The sequence below is a fragment of the Oryx dammah genome, unplaced genomic scaffold, assembly GCF_014754425.2.
Source record: "Oryx dammah isolate SB20612 unplaced genomic scaffold, SCBI_Odam_1.1 HiC_scaffold_11, whole genome shotgun sequence".
Lineage (NCBI taxonomy): Eukaryota > Metazoa > Chordata > Mammalia > Artiodactyla > Bovidae > Oryx > Oryx dammah.
The window spans coordinates 20,897,370-20,920,118 of NW_024070195.1; the positions used below are offsets into that span (position 1 = coordinate 20,897,370).

The 22,749-nt window shown below is 38.0% G+C and overlaps 1 non-coding gene across 1 annotated transcript; it reads right to left on the reverse strand.

Annotated features, from left to right (window-relative positions):
- Nucleotides 1-3,488: 3,488 nt before the first annotated feature.
- Nucleotides 3,489-3,561, reverse strand: TRNAK-UUU. The gene has a single exon. It is a non-coding gene; the product is annotated as a tRNA-Lys (tRNA).
- Nucleotides 3,562-22,749: the final 19,188 nt, after the last annotated feature.

Sequence of the window (22,749 nt, forward strand, 5' to 3'; positions counted from 1 at the left end):
ATGGGGCAAGATTTTCACAAGGACGGTGCGCCTGCAATAAAGTTAACTCAATTTATTGTTCAAATTATTACACGGGGGTCACAATTTCGATTGCATCTCGTTTGGGGTCATTTCGAATTAAAAAAAAAATGATTTTTTTCTTTCTTTTTTTTTGAAGATAGACCCATCTTTTTCCCGTGTTAGAGAGCAAAACCTTTGGAAAGTTCCTGAATAGCTCTTGTTTGCAGCTGCCTTTGTGACGTCTGTAAAGAGGGCCCATGTGGAAGGTAAAAAGCCTTTTATCTTTAGTACTGTGAGCTGAAGTCTTCTCTGATATATTAGACTGGACATTTCCACTAGCATTTCATTAGTCTAGCTAAGCCACATGGCCAAGTCCATGAGGAAGGGAAAGTACGTATGTTATACAATAAATACATTATTCCAATGAAATAATAATTATAAATTCACATGAAATTATTATAAATACTTATAAATTCACATGAAGTTGCAAAGATAATGTATTGAGGTTTCATGTATCAACAGTTCATTCTTTTTTTTTTTTTTTTTTTACTGTTGAATAATGTTCCATAGTATAGATATAGCAGTTTTTAACCTATTCACCTATTAAGGAACATTTCGGTTGTTTTCAGGTTTTGAGCTATTACAAATAAAGCTTCTATAAATAATAATGTACACAGTTTTGTATGGATATAAATTTTCATTGTTCCGAGATGAATGCCTAGGACTGGAATTGCTGAGTTGTATGGTGTGTGTTTAGTTCTTTAAGAAACTGACAAACTGTTTTTCAGAGTGGTTTTACCATTCTACATTCCCATAAGCAATGTATGACAAATCCAGTTTCTCTGCATTCTTGCCAATCTTTAGCAGGTGTTAAACTGGTAATTTGTTATTTTCTCTCTTGTAATAGGTGTGTAGTGATATCTCATCATGGTCTTTATTTATATTTCCTAAATGACTAGTGATATTGAACATTTTTTCATGTGCTTATTTCCCATTTGCATATCCTCTTTGGTAAAATGTCCCTTCATGTTTTTTGCCCATTTTCTAATTGCATTGATTGTTATTTTAAAAAGGAGTTTTGAGAGGTCTTTGTCAAATATGTTACCTGCAAATATATTCTCCCAGTCTATAACTCTTTTTAAATTTTCTCAGCAGAGTCTATTGCAGAGTGAAAGTTTTTCATTTTGATGAAATCCAGTTAGTCAAGTTTGTCTTTTATGGACTGTGTGTTTGGTGTTATGCCTATTATCTCTCTATCAAGCACCAAGTCCCCCAAATATTCTCACTTTTTTTTTCCCAAAAGTTTTAAAGTTTTATGTTTTATTTTAAATCTATAAAGCATTTTCAGTTAATTTTTAAATAAAATATGAGATGTAAGCTGAGGTTTACTTCTTTTGCCTATAGATATCCAGTTCTTGTTCAGTCACTCATTCATATCTGACTCTTTGTGACCCCATGGATGGCAATTCACCAGGCTTCCCTGTCCTTCACTGTCTCTGGGAGTTTGCTCAAACTCATGTCCATTGAGTTGATGATGCCAACCAACCATCTAATCCTCTGTCACTTCCTTCACCTCATGTCCTCAATCTTTCCCAACATCAGGATCTTTTCCAGTGAGTCGGCTCTTCACATCAGGTGGCCAAAGTATTGGAGCTTCAGCTTCATCATCTGTCCTTCCAGTGAATATTCAATCATTTCCTTTAAGATTGATTGGTTTGATCTTCTTGCTGTTCACAGGACTCTCAAGAGTCTTCTCCAGCACCACAGTTCGAAAGCATCAGTTCTTTGGCATTTAGTCTTCTTTGTGGTCCAGCTCTCACATCCATACCTGGCTGCTTGAAAAACCATAGCTTTGACAAGACAGATCTTTGTTGGCAAAGTTACATCTCTGCTTTTTAATATGCCATCTAGGTTTATCACAGTTTTTCTTCCAAGGAGCAAGCATCTTAATTTGTATAAAATGGGTATCCAATTACTCTCCCACAATCATGAGAAAAAAGTAAGACTTTTCTTCCTCTACTGAATTGCTTTTGCATTTTTGTAAAAAGTTATTTAGATGTAGTTGTATGTGGTGCTTTCTGTATTCTCTATACTGTTTCATTGACACATATCTATCCCTCCTCCAATTAATGTACACTCTTTATTACACTCTGTAGCTATACAATAAGTCTTGAAACCATAAGAATGATTTCTTCCACTTTATTCCTGTTTTTCAGAATCATTCTAGTTATTCTAACTCATTTGATTTTCCACATAAATTTTAGAACAGTTATGTCTATAGCTACAAAAAATCTTTCCTGGATTGTGAGAGGAATTATGTTAAATTATGTTAAACTTGTACATCATTTTCAAGAGAGTTGACATCTTTGCTATGTTGTGTTTTATGATCAATGAATACATAATCTCTCTCCATTTATTTAAGGCTTTTTTTTTCATTAGAATTTTGTAGTTTTGCTGTTTCCAGCAGGTACATGTTCACATGTTTGAGTATTTATCTAAGTGTTTCCTCACTTAAAAACAAACAAACAAACACACACTGTATTTTAATTTTGGTGTCCATTTTTTTTATTGCTAGTATATAGAAATACAATTGATTTTTCTATTTTGATCTTGTATTCTGTGACTTTGCTAAACATACTTATTAGTTCTAGGAGGATTTTTGTTTGCTTTTAGCTCCTTAAGATTTTCTATGTTAACCATCATATAATCTTCAAATGGGAAGTACAATCCTTCCACAGAGATGGAGGGAGGAAATGTATATTTCTAAAGAAAAATACAATCCACTGAGTAAGAAATTGTATCAACACACAATTGGACAAAATTGCAGAAATGGATTGTAAAATATGCCAATATTTTTGGGTAGGGTGAGCATTTCACCTAAAGATTATACTGCAGTATTTGTGAAATAACTTCCTACCATTTATGTTTATCATTAGAATGTGACATTACCATGGCTTAGTGCAGGGCTTTCCCATCTATTAAGTAGCTCAGTTGTGAGAGAGAATAACTGAAAATCTAGAAGTCCTGACCCAGTGAATACTTTACTCGACAAATATACTTTCCAGTTCCTTTTCGAATACACCCAGGTCTAAAGGGATAGCTTTCTTATATTTCATGGGCTGTAAGCATTTTATTGGAGAAGGAAATGGCAACCCACTCCAGTACTTTTGCCTGGAGAATCCCATGGACAGAGGAATCTGGAAGGTTACAGTCCATGGGGTCGCAAAGAGTCAGACACGACTGAGCGACTTCACTTCACTTAAGCATTTTATACTCTGTTCCTCAGGAAGTCTCCATTATTAAGAACTGCTAAAATCTCCTTCTGCTTAAAACACAATATCAAATCTCAGCTACTGGTTAAGGTTGAAGGTAACTGACTTCTTGGTGTTTCCTCACTCTACACAGGTGAAAATGGTCAAAGTTTAAGCCAAATTTTCCTTGAGAGAAAAAGTCAGGATCCTCTAACACAAGAAAGCACTTGAACCTCCCGCCTGGACAGGGACTTGAACCCTGGACCCTCAGATTAAAAGTCTGATGCTCTACCGATTGAGCTACCCAGGCTCCGGGAACGCAAACCTTACTTTGTTTCCCTTGTACACTTCAATGACTTTGGGAGCATTTTTAATCCCCTAAGGTAAGGAACGGAGAAGGCAATGGCACCCCACTCCAGTACTATTGCCTGGAAAATCCCATGGGCGGAGGAGCCTGGTGGGCTGCAGTCCATGGGGTCGCTAAGAGTCAGACACGACTGAGCGACTTCACTTTCACTTTCATGCCTTGGAGAAGGAAATGGCAACCCACTCCAGTGTTCTTGCCTGGAGAAACCCAGGGATGACGGAGCCTGGTGGGCTGCCGTCTATGGGGTCGCACAGAGTCGGACACGACTGAAGCGACTTAGCAGCAGCAGCAAGGTAAGGAAAAGTAAGAAACCCATTCCAATATCCTTGGAGGCAACCCATTCCAATATTCTCAAAAACCGGGAGGGCTAAGAGCGTCGCAAAGAGTTGGGCATGACCGAACTCAAACACACACACACACACACACACAAGATAATTTTTGACAAATTTGACATTCCCCCTCACATTTTTTCCAGTGGGCATTTAACATTTTTCTTCATAAATTTCTATTTTTGCTGAAGGATATAAATTCCTTGTATCAAAGGAATTTTAAAACTATAATAACTTAACACCTATCAACATCTATTAGCACTGGTGGTAAAGAACATGCCTGCCTATGCAGGAGATGTAAAGAGACATGGGTTTGATCCCTGGTTAGAGAAGATCTCCTGGAGAAGGGCCTGGCAACTGACTCCAGTATTCTTGTTTGGAAAATCCCAAGGACAGAGGAGCCTGGCAGGCTACAGTCCATAGGATCACAAAGAGTCGGACAGGACTTTAGTGACAGCACATGTATGACATCTATTGAGAGAGAAAAGAAATCTCCTATTTCCTTCAATTTATTTTTTCTATTCCGTGTCTCTCCCAGAACTTTATCCCCATACAACAACATTTTGCATTTAGTCTTGTCTTGATCTTCCTACCATGCTTCTCTGTACCAAATGCAGGTATAAATATTATAATTTGATGTTATTTCCTTTGAATATTAAAATTACTTCCTGTGGATTGTGCTAATAATCTGCATCTACTTGCACATAACCAAGGCATGATAAACAGATAATAATTTGAAAAACCCTTTAATGGAGGAGGTAATAGAAGTAAATGTGGAATTTGTCATTCTCCCTCCTCCATGAAGTTGTATACAAAATCATCCTGGAAGTTCTCTTGAGATCCAGTGATTAAAACTTTGCCTTCCAATGCAGGAGACACAGATTCCAGGAGCTAAGATTCCATATACCTCACGGCCAAAAAACCAAAACATAAAATGGAAGCAATATTGTAACAAATTCAACAAAGACTTTAAAAACGGGCCACATTAAAAAAAAAAAAAAAAAAAAAAGACAACAACAACAGCTTGAAGGATTCAGTTTTTCCAGTTGTTTCCATGATGGGAATCAGAGAGGAGAGCACCCCAGGGCAGTGTGTCACAGTCAAATGTCTTAATTTATCAGAATTGTCTTAATTTATCAAGCGGAAGGCTGAAAATTTTCCATGGAAGGTGAGAACGTGGGACTTGAGTGCCACACTTCTATGGTAGACTGATTCTCGAGAGATGAATTTTAGAAAAGTAAATACCTTAGGAAAGGTAAAATAAGTAAGATTTAGAAGTAGATTTAGTTCAATTGTTTGAATATAGTTTAACAATGGAGTTGCTAGAAAACTTGCAGCTAAGGTTAGTTCCAATACACTGATCGCTGGCTTGTCCAACAAGCTTCAGTGGCTCCACTCTGCTTATAAATGGATGTGCCCTCAGTGATATTCAATTTGTTGTTATTGTTCAGTCACTAAGTCGTGTCAGACACTTGTGACACCATGGACTGCAGCACACCACGCTCCTCTCTGATTCACTATTTCCTGGAGCTTGCTCAAATTCCTGTCAGTTGAGTTGTTGATGCTGTCTCATTCTTTGCCACCCCCTTCTTTTGCTTCCAGTCTTGCCCAGCATCAGGGTCTTTTCCAGTAAATCAGCTCTTCACATCATGTGGCCAAAGTATTGAAGCTTCATCTTCAGCAACAGTCTTTCAACTAATATTCAGAGTTGATTTTCTTTAGGACTGACTGATTTAATCTCTTTGAAGTTTTAGGGACTCTCAAGAATCTTCTTTAGTACCACAAATCTAAAGCATCAATTCTTCGGCACTCAGCCTTCTTTATGGTCCACAGCTCTCACATCCACACATGACTACTGGAAAAACCACAGCTTTGATAACAAGTGATAATCCTATACATGTTAGGAAAATAGGCCACTGATTTAAAAAAAAAAAAAAACATAGCTTTGACTGTACAGACCTTTGTTGGCAAAGTGATATTCAACTACATTACCACAAATGGTTTTTCAAACATAGGAATGATTTATTTTATTTTTTCCCACATCTTTTTCCTTCCTTCCCCTAGCTCACTCTTCCCTTTTCTTGGACTCTCTTCTGTCCTCTTGAGAACCAGATGGTTCCACCAAGTCTGCTTTTTCCCATTCTGCCAAATATTCAGTCTCTGACCTGCTTCTTCGAAAGTTTGTCTGGGCTCACAGGAGGAAATGCAGAAGGAACCAAGGAGGGGCCAATGGAGCAAAGCCATAAGGAAACTCTCACTTGAGAAGAACCTATCAAAAATCTCAAAAGATTTTTCTTTGTCTGCAAGGGAGCCAAGTTTTTTGGAATTCCATTTTCGATTGGATAATGTTTGGGTCTGTTCTGACAGGGATCAGGAGTTCCTATGTTTGACAACAGGATATTTGTTTCTGAAGCTGATCTCAGGGAATGGGGCTTTTGGAAGTCCCTGCACACCAAGGCTCCTGTTATTTGAGGCTGCCTCTGAGTGGTACCTTCCAGAAATTGCAGTGCTAGATGCTAAATAAGAACTTCACACAGAAGTAACTAGAAGCCACAAAAATATTGCCCACTGAATTCAAACGTCAAATTTCTCCAAATGTCTGTAGTCCCTCCTCTGACAGAAGAGTAACTGTGACAGAGGAGTTGAAGTGGAAGGAGGCAGGGGAATTCTTGTTTCATGTCCTCTTGCTTTTGGATGAAGAAGCTGCATTTCCTCTGGAACTCCTTCTCCCTTTCCCATTTGCCATTCCCTACTTGTCCTTTGGATCTCGATTCAGAAACTACCTTCTGGAACTTTTTGCTGACTCAAGACTGGTTTAGAAACTCCTGAAATATACCCAGAATTCCCGAGATTATTTCAGTCTCATCAATAGTGTTTATTATATGTTGCATTATAACTGTCTCTTGTATGAGTCTTCCATTAGCATGCCAACGGTTTAGTCTTTAAATACCACATATATGCAAAAGTCTTTCCATCTTGGACTGCTCCTTCAAACTCCAAATTCACATATCCAGCTGCCTTCTTGACAAGTATTTTATACTTAATATTGCCAAAAACTGAATTCCTAATCCTCCCCCCAAACTTTCTCTTCACTAGTCTTTCACATCTCAGTGGAAAAAGAAAAAAGAAAGAAAGAAAGAAATAGGTGAGGAAGCAAAGGAAACAGTGATAGACTTCCATTTGGGGGGCTCCAAAATCACCGCAGATGGTGACTGCAGCCATGAAATTTAAAAATTCTTGCTCTTTGGAAGAAAAGTTATGACCAACCTAGACAGCATATTAAAAAGCAGAGACATTACTCTGCCAACAAAGGTCCGTCTAGTCAAAACTATGGTTTTTCCAGTAGTCATATATGGATATGAGAGTTGGAGTCTAAAGAAAGCCGAGTGCTGAAGAACTGATGCTTTTGAACCGCAGTGTTGGAGAAAACATTTGAGAGTCCTTTGGACTGCAAGGAGATCCAAGCAGTCCATCCTAAAGGAAATCAGTCCTGAATATTCATTGGAAGGACTGATGCTGAAGCTGAAACTCCAATACTTTGGCCACCTGATGCAAAGAGCTGACTCATTGGAAAAGACACTGATGCTGGGAAAGATTGAAGGTGGGAGAAGGGGATGACAGAGGATGAGATGGTTGGATGGCATCATTGACTCAATGGACACGAGTTTGAGTCAACTCCAGGAGTTGGTGATAGACAGGGAGGCCTGGCATGCTGCAGTTCATGGGGTCACAAATAGTCAGCTAAGACTGAGCAACTGAAGTGAACTGAACTGAAAAAAAAAAACCTACTCCATTTGTGCAGGCATCTTTGAATCTTTGCTTTTGCTCAGATCCTACATCTCATCAGCTCCACCTTCAAAATATAGTCATAGTCCAACCAGTTTTTACTATTTCCACTGAGATCATACTAGAAAATTTATCAATCTCTCACCTAAATTTTTTCAGTAGACCCATCACTGACCTCCTGCTAGTAACCTTGCCCCTTTCCTGTCTATTCTAAACACAGAAGTAGTGCAAAATTCTCCAAGTGTTCAAAACTCTCCAAGAGTTTCACTTTTGTACAGTAAAAAAGTCAAAGCGCCTCTAGCGGCCTGTAAGAGTTCTCCCTTCCTATCTTATCCTCCCCTTTAGCTCCTTGCTTTTCCTCAAACAAGTCAGACATATTCCTGCCTCATTCCTTTGCACATGTTGTTTCTTTTGCCTAGAAACACATTTTCCCAAATACTCATTTGCCTAACTCATTTTCTCATATCCTTTAGGTCTGCTCAAATATCACTTATTTGTGAAGTTTTACCTGTTCAACATGCTTAAAATTATAAAACATTACGAAGAAAAAAGCCATCCCTATTATCTCTTCATTCATACATATATTTTTTCATTCATATTTATCACCATCTACTCATACACATTTTACTTATTCACTGGTTTGCATTTCCCATTACAATGAGGAGAGAATTTTGCAAAATACAATCTCCTAGAGGAGAACATGTCAAATAGCAGATCCTCAACATTTTGTTGAATAAATGCTGAATGGTCTACCAGGGTACAATAAATGAGTTTTTTCACAGGTGGATGTGCAAGCAGATTTCAAGAGTTTAACCTTGAAAGGATACAGGAATGGTTTGTTCATAGATAAAGGTTCTGAATTCCATTTATATAGCCCCCTGTTGTAGTTATGTGTATAAATTTGAATTGCTAACCAAGAGTCTTCTGTTTAATTACGCTATGCACAAGCACCATTGCTAGTCATTGTTTGTGCAAAGACTTAAAGCTTGAGCCTGCAGTTAGGACTAAGCATCTCAAACTTCTAATCCCATCTGGAGAGCTGTAGATGTTCATCTGTGTAATCACTAGTTATTCCAGTTTCCAAATCTTCAACTGTCTAGGAATAAAGCCTGACTCCTGAGCTACTGGAGTAAAGGATGAATGAAAATAACACGTGAGGCTCCAAGGGAATGGGAACCTCTTCTAAAGAAAGTACACTTTCCTATAAGGCTTCTGAATAATGCTTTTAAGAAACTGTATTTATTTGGTTGTTTCGCATTTTGAAAATATAATATACTCATAGAGTTCAGATGAAGTATAAATAGTTATACAGTTAAAAGTTTTCTTCCCATCCCTGTTACTCACCTACCTGGTTCCTACTTTTTCTCTACCTTTCACAAGTTTCTAGTATTTGTTATTTAACAATTTGTTGTTTAACTTTCTGGAGTTTCTTTATTCACTTATATGTGAATATATAGATTCATATGTTTGGGGTTTGCTTTTGATGCCCCACAACATATTTTGGGAATCTTGATACATTGATAACATAAAAGCTTCCTTGTTTGTCTTTGCTTAGTTTTACATTTTGTTACAAAATAAAACATACAGAGAAGTAAGTAGAATCTTATTTCTGCATCCACTGAGATGATTGTATGTGTTTCTTTGATTTTTAAAATAATATTAATATTCTTTTTTTTTGGCTGCACAGCTTGTGGGAGTCTAGTTCCCTGACCAGGGATCAAACCTAGGCCCCTTGCAATGCAAGGATGGTGTCCTAACCACTGGACTATCAGAGAATTCCTTCCTTAATAGGATTAATTAGTGTGGATTGAATTTATATTCTTCAGCCAACTTTCATTCTTTGGATAAATCCAACCTGGTAGTCCTGTATTATCTCTCACACTTATGTGGCTAGACAGTGGGTCAATATTTTATTCAAGAGATTTGTATCTATGATCATGAATGAGCCTGGCTTCAATTTTCTTTTTAAATATTGTCCTTGTCAGATTTTTGTATCAAGGCTATACTAGACACAGAAAGAGTTGGAAAGAGTATATTCTCTTTTACACTCTAGAAGAATGGAACAGTTCTTTCTTTACTGTTTGACCAAATCCTCTAGTAAATCCATCAGTGCCTAGAGCATTTGTTTTGAGAAAAGTTTAAATTATTGATTTAAGTGTATATTCCAATAAACCTGACTTCAAAAAATGTCCTCTGGCAAGTTACATTTCCAGTCGATTTTGGATTCAGGGCCACTAGTATTATCATCATCATTTGATAGAAAGGATATCTTGTACTCCTTCTGAGCCTACCATTTTTTTTACTGATTCAATAATTTATGATTTATATCATCAAGTTCACAGCATAATAGTTCACATGTTAGTGTATAATCTGTATAATATACTGTAATAGCATACTATAATAACTATTATAGTATATTGTTGTATGTATATACTATATTATATATTATTGTATAAGTTATTATAACATGTAATTAATATTATATATAATAATGCTATATAATAACAATAGTAAATTTCCCACAAAGTGTCTGCCACCTTTTATATATCATCTCATTTAATCCCTAAAGTAACTCTTGACAGGTAACCTGTCATTATTTCACAGATGGAGGAACTAACCCTAAGAGGTTAGCATATTTACTGACCAAAGTTTATATGACTTATCTGTTGAGAATTTGGTGCCCTTAATTTTCTATATCAGTTTCCTCAAATGAACATCCAATTTCTCAAGGGAATGTGTAGACTATTTATATTTTTTGGTTTTCCTATTTCTTATTAAATTCATTCCTAAATATTTTATATTTCTATTGCTATTGTGAATAAAGTCTCTTATCCTTTACACTTTCAAATTACTGTTAGCACAGTGTATATGTGTTTTTAGTACTATTAACTTTATTTTGTAACTGCTCACAAAATGTCATGCATCTGTTCTGGTGAGAAAGTTTATGACTTTTTTATAAAAGGATACATAAATTCAGAAAAGCTTATACATTGCTGCCTGAAGTCCAGGTTTTCTCAAAGCTTGTAGCAAGTACATTATCATTTATCCTTACATGTGAACAGACTGCTTAGACACTGAAACAAACACCAGACTTTGTAACTCTGGACCCTTCAAAACCATATACTGGAGAAGTTCCATAACTGAATTTTTTTCTTTCCCTAGGTAGTGAATTCAAAATCATAGGCTTTTGAGATCAATCTTCATATTTTCAGGCCACTGTCTGTATAACCACAGGAAGAAGTCAGACAACAGGCCAACCAACTTTTATAGATGTTATGAATCTCAAAATTTATTCTCATTCATATGAGAATATGAATATGCACACCTTTACATATTTAGGTGTGCAAATAACATGCACTTCCTAATTTCATCTTTTCTTGATAATTTTCCCAAGACATGTTTCTACTTCCTTTTTATCTAGGACATGATGGCAACAATATTCAATATAGTAGAAAATGTTGAGAAAGTTACATTGCAAGATTAAGTTTGGGTGAATTCTAAGAAAGCAAGCTTTATATACCAACAGTTTGATTTGTTCTTTGCTGGGATTTTATCCAAAATATATTCTTAAGTTAAAGATCCCAATCTTCCTACTGCAATAATTCATGGAATCTATACTATTTTATCTCAATATTCTTCAATATTCACAATGTTGAATTTTGAAGAACCAATACAAGGGTAATAAACAGTATATGTGGCATGTGGCCTATATTTTCATTGCATCACACTTGATGTAAATAAGTCACAATTTAAGAACCACATCTACAGAAGCCTGCATTTGTAATAAAAACAATAAATGTGGATATTAAATATCAATTAATCAGGCCTTCTGGTTTTTCAGGTGAGTAAATGAAGGTCTAAAGAGGTCAAGCAAAATAACTTGTTACCCGCAAATAACTAATAGACCTAGTTAGTAATAGAACTGAATTAGAAACCAGGACTTGCCAAACCCAGACATGAGCTCTTTCCACTAAACTATATGGTCATTCTAGGAAGTTGATAGTTTTACAGTCCTCCTGGTTCCTTGGGAAAGTTCTCCATGGTAGCCAGTCAAGGCATTCAGAGCTTTTCTGTACATGAAGCTTTTCAGGTTGAACAAAAAAGGATTTTGTCTAACAGATTTCCTATACTCAGTATGTATATTTGCCTTCTCTCCACTATGAATTTTCTGATGTTCTGTGAGATATGTGTTCTTGCTAAACACTTTTCCACATTCATTACATTTGTTAAGTTTTTCTTAAATATGAGTTTTCTGATGTTTTTTAAGGTCTATCCTTCAGTTGAAGGCTTTGATGCATTTATTGTATTCATAAGGTTTCTCTCCAGTATGAATGATATGATGTTGAATAAGGCCTGAGCAGTAACTAAAGGCTTTTCCACATTCATTACATTTATAAGATTTTTCACTGGTATGAATTTTCTGGTGATTTGTGAGGTTTGTATTCTGACTGAGGTCTTTTCCACATACATTTATAGGGTGTCTCTCCAGTGTGAGTTATCTGATGTTGAATATGCCCTGAACAGTCACTAAAAGCTTTCTCACATTCAGGCTTCTCTCCAGTATGAACTCTCATGTATAAGGGATGAACTCTGGGCAAACGTTTTCCCATATTCATTACATTTATATGGTTTCTCTCTTGTATAACTTTTCTGATGTTGAGTAAGGTATATACTTCTGCTGAAATCTTACCCACATTCCTTTACATTCATAGAGCTTCTCTCCAGTATGAGTTCTTTGATGTCGAATAAGAGCTGAGTAGTTACCACAGCCTTTCCAACATTCACTACACTCATAGGGCTTCTCTCCAGTGTGAGTTCTTTGATGCTGAATAGACAGAACAATCACTAAAGGCACACCCATATTCATTGCATTTGTATGGTTTCTCTCCAGTATGCATTCTCTGATGTTGAATGAGGCCTGAGAGTAACTGAAAAATTTTCCTCAGTTATTACATTTAAAAGGTTTCTCTACAGTATGGGCAATATGATGTTGAATAAGACCTAAGTGATCACTGAAGGTTTTCCCACATTTGTTACATTCATAGAACTTTTATCTCATATGAATTCTTTGCTGTTGAGTAAGGTATGTACTATGACTGAATATCATGCCATATTCAGTACACTCAAAATGTCTTTTCCCTCTATGAATTCTCTGATGTTGAATAAGGACTGAGCAGTAACTGCAAACCTTCCCACATTCATTGCATTTATAGGGCTTTTCTTCAGCATGATTCTCTTGTGATTTGTTAAATGGGAACTCTGGTTAAATCTCTTTCCACATTCATCACATTTATAAGGTTGTTCTCCAGTATGATGTGTATGATGTTGAATGAAAATCTGAATGAATGAAACCTCTCTGAAGGTTTTCCCACTACATTTATGTTTTCTTTAAATCACATTTACTTTGTATAATTAAATCTGAGTTTTATTTGAACATATTTCCATGTATACCACATTCATGGCAATGCTCTTCAATAGTATCACTCAGCTCTGAAACAAGTATTGATGTTTCATTGAAAATTTCCCCAAGTTCGTTACATTCTGTATCACTTTCTTTGGCAGAAATTTTCATGAAGGTGACTAATATTTTCCCAGATATTTTTCTTTGTTTAGGTGCTGGTTCTTAAATTGGCCTCCAGGTGTCTCCCAATATAATCTTTTTCTTTGCAATTTCTTCCATTTTTATTCCTTTAGAGGAATTTTCTTTGAAAATGTCCTGCTGCTCTAGTTTTGATTTCTTGACTCTAGGTCTAGGCTTCCCATCTATTAGACATAAAAATACAAATTCACTATGAGTCCAGTGCTAAGAGGGAAAAAAGCTACTATATTGGAAACAAGATAATGAAACTGAAAATACTCAGAATATTTCATATGGGGAACATAAATATGGTATATTAATCTAAGGAAGGAAGAGATGGAAAGGCTACTGGTGTGAAAAGGCATCATTCAAGAATAATGTAATCAAAGAGAATGAAGTAATCAGCCTGTTAGATGGGATGATTAGAGAAAAGGCTAAACTATAGAATTTAGAGGAGGAAAATATGCAAATGAGCACAGATTAAGAAAAGAAAAACTCTTATCAAAGAGAGATGGTCTTTTAGGAAATCTTCTGTGAGAAAACTATTTAAGCAACATTTAAACTATTGTCTCAAAGGCGACGAGGAGGTATTTAAATGTATTTCAAATAAACTTTCCCATCGGATATGGAATTTTGAATTGCACAAAGCAAGAGTTTTACCTAATCTCTCTTTATGAATGACTGCTAATGTTATTGCTTTACCTTTGATGTAACAAGAGCAGAAACTAGGTCTAAAAGGAAAAAGACTATAAAAGGGGGAAGTTTATTCCTTTGACATGGAAAATAATTCTTAGGGTTTTTCAATGACAAACCTGCATTGTTGTTGTTGTTTTTAATTCTCAGTCAAGGATAGAAAAGCAAGAAACATTAAGCTCAGAGAACAAAAGAGGGATATATATCAGCATATCTTGTAATCCTTCACTATAGGTTCATACTTAGGAATGAGTACTAATATGTTGATTGAAAGCTAAGTGGTTTTGTGTAAAGACATGATGAATAATAGGTTTCACTGCAGGATTACTGGGCAGGGACCTGGCTGTTTTATTATGAAGTGAAAGTTGCTCAGTTGTGTCGAACTCTTTGAGAACCCCTGGACTCTGTAGTCCATGGAATTCTCCAGGTCAGAATACTGGACTGAGTAGCTGTTCCCTTAGAGGATCCCCCAAATGTTGGCACCTATAGTCTTTTATTTTGGACTGATCAGTTTCCCCATAATGAAATACTTCAACCTTCTACTTGGAAAAGGTGTTATCAACCAAACTTGAGCCTACCTGTCTGTGCTCAGTAAAGCCAATTGCCCAATTGCCCAATGACTGACATTGGGCTGTAGTGAAGGAAAAGTGCAGCATTTCTTGAAGGGTGTCAAGCAAGGAATTCAGGTAGCTAGTGCTCCAAAGGTCTGGATTTCCAGATGACTTGGCTTTCAGGGAAGGTTTTTAAAGACAAGGAGAGGGAGGAGAGTTGTGGGGTGTGTGATCAGCTTGGACACCCTTCTGATTGGTTGGTGGTGAGTAATTGGGAGTTTAACATCATCAACCTTCTGGTTGCAAATGGTCTGGGGTCTATGTGCTTGTGGGCAGCATACAGTTAACTTCTTCTACCTGGGGATTTTCAGTTTCTACAAAACAGCTCAAAGGACACATCTCAGAATATCTATAGCACTTGAGGAGGAACTAAAGATCCTTGACTTTTTTTTAATGGCTAAACTGTTATTATTTTGTCTTGCTTGACTGTTTTCCTTTCTTTCTACTTATCCATTTTGATGAAATTTACTTTCTAGAACTTGGAGAAGGCTAGGAAAATAAAGCTTTTCTACAAGCAAGAGTCAGGCAAAAGATATGAAGTGGGAAGGGTCTGTTTGGGGAAGAACCCCATAAGGGGGTGGGATGTAGAAGTCTGATGGCCCATGTTCTGAATCAAGTGAAAGGAAGAATTTGTGGAGTGAGGGTCTCCCTATTCAGTATGTAGATTTTCACTTAAGTGTCTATTTTCAATGTGACCCCTAGATCCAGGAATATTAAAAAAAAAAGCATTAAACATGAGAAATTAATGATTTTATTAACTATATTCCTAACATTCAACATAAATTCTTCATTATAACTAGTTTATTATTGCTCCTTCTGTCCGAAAAGCCCTTCTTTCTTTGTTTTACCTAATTCTTGACAATACTTTAGAGTCTCACTCAAATTATACTAGTCTCATGACATTCCTAACTCCCTAGTTTTCCTAATCTCCCACAGTATTTACTGTACTGTTTCAACTTCTAATTTCAGCACTGAAAAGCAGTGCCTTATATTTGTCTATTAAAAAAAATTCTATTGGAGCATAGTTGCTTTACAATGTTGTGCTATTTTCTACTGTACAGCAAAATGAACCAGCTATACATATACATATATCCCCTCTTTTTTGAAAAGACTGTCAGGCAAAGTGAAGTAAATCAGAAAGAGAGAAATAAATATCACATATTAACACATATAAATGGAGTTTAGAAAAATGGTATAGATGACAGAGAAGCCTAGTATTTGTCTATTATCTCATTTTTGCATATGCTATCTCTTGAGTTATTGTTTCATGTTTCATGTTTCATCTCATTACTTTTTTGGTTTTATAGCTAATATTCATTGAGTTTGTGCCAAGCTGATTCACAATATAACACAGTTAATTCTCCTAAAGAGCCTATGAAGTGAATGATAGGATCTCTACTTTAAGGGAGGTTCAGAGTACTGAGTCATTTGCTTAAAGTCACACATTAAGCCAGAACTCCAGAGTCCAAGCTCTTGATCTCTACTGCCCTAGGAAGAAGTATGATATAATATAAATGATAAAGGCTAAAGTTATGACCAACCTAGACAGCATATTAAAAAGCAGAGGTATAAGTTTGCCAACAAAGGTCCATCTAGTCAAGGCTATGGTTTTTCCAGTGGTCATGTATGGATGTGAGAGTTGGACTATAAACAAAGCTGAGCACCGAAGAATTGATGCTTTTGAACAGTGGGTTGGAGAAGACTCTTGAGAGTCCCTTGGACTGCAAGGAGATCCAACCAGTTCATCCTAAAGGAGATCAGTCCTGGGTGTTCAATGGAAGGACTGAGGTTGAAGCTGAAACTCCAATACTTTGGCCACCTGATGTGAGGAGCTGACTCATTAGAAAAGACCCTGATGCTGGGAAAGATTGAGGGCAGGAGAGGAAGGAGATGACAGAGGATGACATGGTTGGATGGCATCACCGACTCAATGGACATGGGTTTGTGTGGACTCTGGGAGTTGCTGATGGACAGGGAGGCCTGGCATGGTGCAGTTCATGCGGTCACAAAGAGTCAGACACGACTGAGCAGCTGAACTGAACTGAAAGACTTAGTTTTAATCCCAGCTTTCTACAGACTACTTGTGTGATATCAGGTAAGCCCTTCTCATCTATCCCCTTTCTAATCCTTAATCCCACTGATACTGTGACCTTTCAAATACAAAAAATTCTGAACACTTACATTTCTCCCATCTTTTGAGATAAAAGTCCTTAATGATTTGACCCACCTACAAATCCAGCCTCATTATTTGTCACTTTCATATGCCTTATATTCTAACCATACTGTTTTTACTTCCTAGAGTTCATCACATTTTTCATGTTTCCCTCCTCATGCTGATCTTTTAGAACTTCCCTCCCACTACCTACTGTTTGCTAAACTAATTGCTAATCCTGTTCATTCTTCAGGATTCAATTCCAACATTACCGTTCTCGGCTCCTTATTATATTCTCATATCCTCTATAATAATAAAACAATTATTCTTAAAAATGATAATAGCTAACATTTAATGAGTGCTTATAATGCTGTAGTCCATGGAGTCACAAAAGTCACACACAACTTAGCAACTGAACCACCACCACCTGAAGTGGGCTTCCCTGGTGGCTCAGACAGCAAAGAATCTACCTGCTAATGCAGAAGACCCAGGTTCAATCCTTGGGTTGGAAAGATCTCCTGGGAAAGGGAATGGCAACCCACTCCAGTATTTTTCCCTGGAGAATTCCATGGACAGAGGAGCCTGGTGGGTCCCAGTCCATGGGGTCACAGAGTCTGACACAACTGAGTGACTAACACTTTATCAAGCTTAAAACTGTTGTAGGAATGGGCACTGGCTCCAAGGCCCAAGAGTGGGCTCTTGTCTAACACTCAGAAATGAACTGTCCAAGGAGACACATGTGCTGACAAAGCAAGAGACTTCCTTGGGAAAAGGGCACCTGGGAAGAGAGCAGCAGGGTAAGGGAACCCAGGAAACTGCTCTGTCATGTGGCTCACAGCTTCAGGTTTTATGGCGATGGAATTAGTCTCTGGGTTGTCTTTGGGCAATCATTCTGACTCAGAGTTCTTCCTGGTGGCACACGCATTGCTCAGCCAAGATGGATGCCATCGAGAAGGATTCTGGGAGATGATCAGACATGTGGTGTCAGCTTTCCCAAACTCTTCAGGTTGGTGGTGACTTATTAGTTCTGTATTCCTTAGTAGAACTTTCTGTTGTAAAATAATTCATGCAAATGATTACTATGGTGTCTGGCAAGGATAGGCAGTTTCAGTCACTGTGCTTCCCCTAAAGGATCTATGTACTGATATGGAAAGATGCCCTGAGATATAGTGAAGAAAGCAAGAGGCTAACCAGTGTACGTAATTTTTTTTTTAAAGGAGAGATACAAATCTGTATTTGTTATAAACTCTGGTCAGATAAGTATAGGGGCTATGTAAAGAGAGTGGGGAGCAGGAACTGGGCAGATGTAGAAAAAAATCTAAGGTAAGTCTTTCACTGCATATCTTTTTTACTTATTTTTAATCATATGAATGCATCAGATATTCAAAAAAGTAAACTTGAACAATTATAATCCTAAAAAATAATTTTGTCTTACTTTCTTTGATCATAATGTCTTTTATTGCACTGGGTGGCTTTTGGAATCTTAGGTCCCCAACCAGGGATTGAACCTGGGCCAACACAATGGAGCAGAGATAGCACTCTCAACAAATAGCACAGAAACAACTGAATAGCCACAAGCGAAAAAACAAGACAAAAAACCTAACCTAGACAGACCTTACATCCTTCACAAAAACTCAGAATGGATCATAGACACAAATGTAAAATACAAAACTATAAAGCTGTCACAAAGTAACATCAGAGAAAACCTAGATAACATTGGATATGATGATACCTTTTTAGACTCAAAGTGATCCATGAAAGAAATAATTGATAAGCTAGACTTCATTAAAATTAAAAACTTCTGCTCTGCAAAGGATAATTATCAAGAGAAGTAGAAGACAAGTCATAGACTGGAAGAAAATAACTACAAAAGGTACATCTAACAAAAGATTGTTCTCTAAAATATACAAAGAACTGAGAACTCAGCAATAAGAAAACAACTCATAACTTGCCTGGTGGTCCAATGGCTAAGACTTCGTGCTTCCAGTGTGGAAACAGTGTCAGACTTTATTTTTTGGGGCTCCAAAATCACTGCAGATGGTGACTGCAGCCATGAAATTAAAAGACGCTTACTCCTTGGAAGGAAGTTATGACCAACCTAGATAGCATATTCAAAAGCAGAGACATTACTTTGCCGACTAAGGTCCGTCTAGTCAAGGCTATGGTTTTCCCAGTGGTCATGTACGGATGTGAGAGTTGGACTGTGAAGTAAGCTGAGTGCCAAAGAATTGATGCTTTTGAACTGTGGTGTTGGAGAAGACTCTTGAGAGTCCCTTGGACTGCAAGGAGATCCAACCAGTCCATTCTGAAGGAGATCAACCCTGGGATTTCTTTGGAAGGAATGATGCTAAAGCTGAAACTCCAGTACTTTGGCCACCTCATGCGAAGAGCTGACTCATTGGAAAAGACTCTGATGCTGGGAGGGATTGGGGACAGGAGGAGAAAGGGACGACCGAGGATGAGATGGTTGGATGGCATCACTGACTCGATGGACGTGAGTCTGAGTGAACTCCGGGAGATGGTGATGAATAGGGAGGCCTGGCGTGCTGCGATTCATGGGGTCGCAAAGAGTTGGACACGACTGAGCGACTGAACTGAACTGAGATCCCACATACTGCAACTAAGTTCTCATGTCATAACTAAGAGATCCTGCATACCTAATGAAGATCCAAGCTCACAAGTACCCCAAGTAAATAATAAATAGAATTTCTATCCTTTTGTTGTCTGAAATTTGGTTCACAGAGCTTTTCAAGTCCGTATCCTTCTACTTCTCTGTATAGTTATTCTGTTAATTTTTGAGTTTGATATTAAAACGCCAACTAAAAATCTTAATTACAAAAATAATTGTAATATCTAGTGGAACCGTTAAAAAAGAAAAAGCATGAATCCCCAAAACCACTCTGGCAGAAACCAGTTATCTTGAGCGCGTCTCAAACGATCTTTTGAACAGGGAGCAACACAAATTTCACAATGGGGAAACTTAGGAGAATGGAAAAGACAGACAAGTGCTTGATGTGCCCCGCTCCCCCCTCCCCCACCTGGAATCATCCCCAACATCGGCGACAGGACCTGAAACTTCACTTGGAGGCCAGGCGGTTGCCAGGATACCTAGAGACCTATCCAGACACTCCCACGACTCCATCCGGAGCGTTGCTGTGTTGCAATCTCGCAACTGATAGTGGGGCATCTCCATAGAAGGCTTTTTGAAACAGCAAAGCAGACTGTCAACCAGTAACCTATCAAACACTATTCAGACTGCCACTAGACACCCTGCCCCAAAACACGGCCTTGGGCTACGAGCCAAGGGCTGGCGACGGGAAATGACGCAACAGAGGTGCTGAGAATCCTGGGCAACTCACCTCTCTTGCTGTCTCCATGACAATGGCCAGATTGGTCTCAGCGATCCAGGCAGCAACTTTTGATCTGGACCTAGGAACCAACGCTGAAAAATGGATGTTTTTCAACAGTGGCGTTGGAGAAGACTCTTGAAAGTCCCTTGGACTGCAACGAGATCCAACCAGTCCATCCTAAAGGAAATCAGTCCTGAATATTCATTGGAAGGACTGATGCTGAAGCTGAAACTCCAATAATTTGGCCACCTGATGTGAAGAACTGACTCATTGGAAAAGACTCTGATCCTGGGAAAGACTGAAGGTGGGAGGAGAAGGGGACCGACAGAAGATGAGATGGTTGGATGGCATCACCGACTCAATAGACCTGAATTTGAGTAAACTTTGGGAGTTAGCGAGGCCAGGCGTGCTGCAGTTGATGAGGTCGCAAAGAGTTGGACACGACTGAGCAACTAAACTGAACTGAACTGAGGAATCAAAGGTCAAGTTTGGTGCTCTGCATCCACCTGTTTTTCTGTCATAGATCAGGTCTTGTTTATCCTCCCACACCTTCAACTTCTCTGCAGAGAATAATGCCTGTATAAGACCGAAGAGTCTCAGGTTCCATTTATGTTGCTTAGGAACATAACCTTCATATCCTCACAAAGGCAAGTTTAACACCCAGAGAGGATACTTTTTTTTAAAATTCTCTCCGCTGTACAAGAGGCTTTTTCCCCCTTAAAGAACATAAGGTTTCTAATCTTGTTTCTGTGTCATTCAATCTTCCTTCCATCCTTTGTAAAAGGAAATGATACCTATGTCATGAAACAGGGATGAATAGGAATACCCAGGAATCATCCATCCATAGAAACAACCACTGAGCTCTCACGACCCTGTGAAACAACTCTTTTGGAATTCTGGAGTCTAGTCAAACACTTGCAAAGTCCTGAGGAGAAACTGATGAAAAGATTGTTAAATTTTGACGACTATCACTGTTTCATGTAGAAGCTACCATCCCGCATCTCCTAGCAATATGGCAGGCAGCTAGTGGGAACTATCGGCCTTGTGCCTGGTGCAGGTTGCTGGTGCAGTGGTGGGCAATAAAGATCTTGCTCTCTGAAACGAGATTTTGCTGGGGGCCAGCGTGAGGAACACTGCCCATGGCAAAGGTCATGAGGAAGGAGGCTTGGCATACGCAAAGACATGATCAAGCCTCAGGAAACCCCTGTTCCCAAGCATCCAACCCCCAAACCAGAGTCTGTTTCATGCTCTCACCTACACCTCTGACTTTACGGGGGGCTCTCCCCTATAACCATTTCTCTCGGAGAAGGAGTTAACTTGCAGCTCCAGTTAATAAAAATTACTGGGCGTGACAAGAGTGTTTCAACTTAGAAATTCCTCTGGAGGTCCTCTAGCCTCCCTGATCAGGTTCGTCTGGCCACATGTGATTGTTTACAGCCTCCCAACCTTGAGAGGCACGAGATGCTTTAAAACTTTCTAAATACAGACTCTTTTGAGAAGTTAGAAAATTATTAGTATAGTATAGTGGGTTGATTAGAAATTATATTGGTGAAGGGTTTTTTCATTTGTCCTGCCAATAATCACTGCTAATTCCCTGCCCTGGGTGTGACAAGGGTGTCTCAGGTCAAACCTCTCTGCTGAGAAGACTAGCTTGTGTGACAACCTCTCAACCATAAACAGCACAGAGAGTTTGGAGTATTAGCATAGGCCTTTTCTCATTGTTGTCAGTGATTGCCGCCAGGCCTCCATATCCTTAGGCACCTGGGAATATATTAATCAATGTATTTGGAATACAGAAAAGGAAATATAGTAGTTTTTGATGTTAGCAATATTAGATTTTTTGAGTTAATGAATTTTCTCTTTTGTTATAGATCACTGTACTTTGTTATAAATCACTGTGTCCTTGCTATGTAAAAATGTAACTTTATCACTATCTTAAGACTAAATAGATCTTAAGGGGAACATTGGTAAAAGGTTTACATTTGTTGAGCCAATATTTGCTGCTAAATCTTCATATTCTTTGCCCTTATAATGAACATAACTAGCATATAGGAAAAATAAGTATTAACCTTTAAGATTAATCATGTTAAAGTAAATTCCTTTCCTAGTTGTAACTCACTACACCCTCACCCTATAGCAATGCAACTTTATTTGGAGGGTGGCCCCTGATTTAAGAAAAAAATCACCCCTGGAAAAAATAATTTTTCTGGTTAACTGACCGGTATCAGAAAGGGCCATAAAATGTCAGCAGGTCTCATGGCCAGAAGATGATGTAAAACCGTAAGACCTTTGTATAACTTTATATGAAGCACCTGATTGTGACAAGGGTCAGGTCTGCTGACCCCCGCGTGACTCTGTATTCATCCCTATGTATAACAAAAAGGTGTATAAACAAACTTGAAAAATAAAGAAATCGGATCAGTTTCTGGAAAGATGGATTCCCCCATGCCGTTTCTTTCTTGCTCCCCGTTTTTCTGGCTGAATTCCCATCTGGAACATGGATGCTATTCCACGTAAACCAAGTTATTCAGCCTCTTTTTCTCCACTAATTTTCCTACTACACTATCCATTTCTAATCTCTCTATATATCTGTAATTAAGATTTTTCCTAGGACGCTGATTCTGTCCCCACC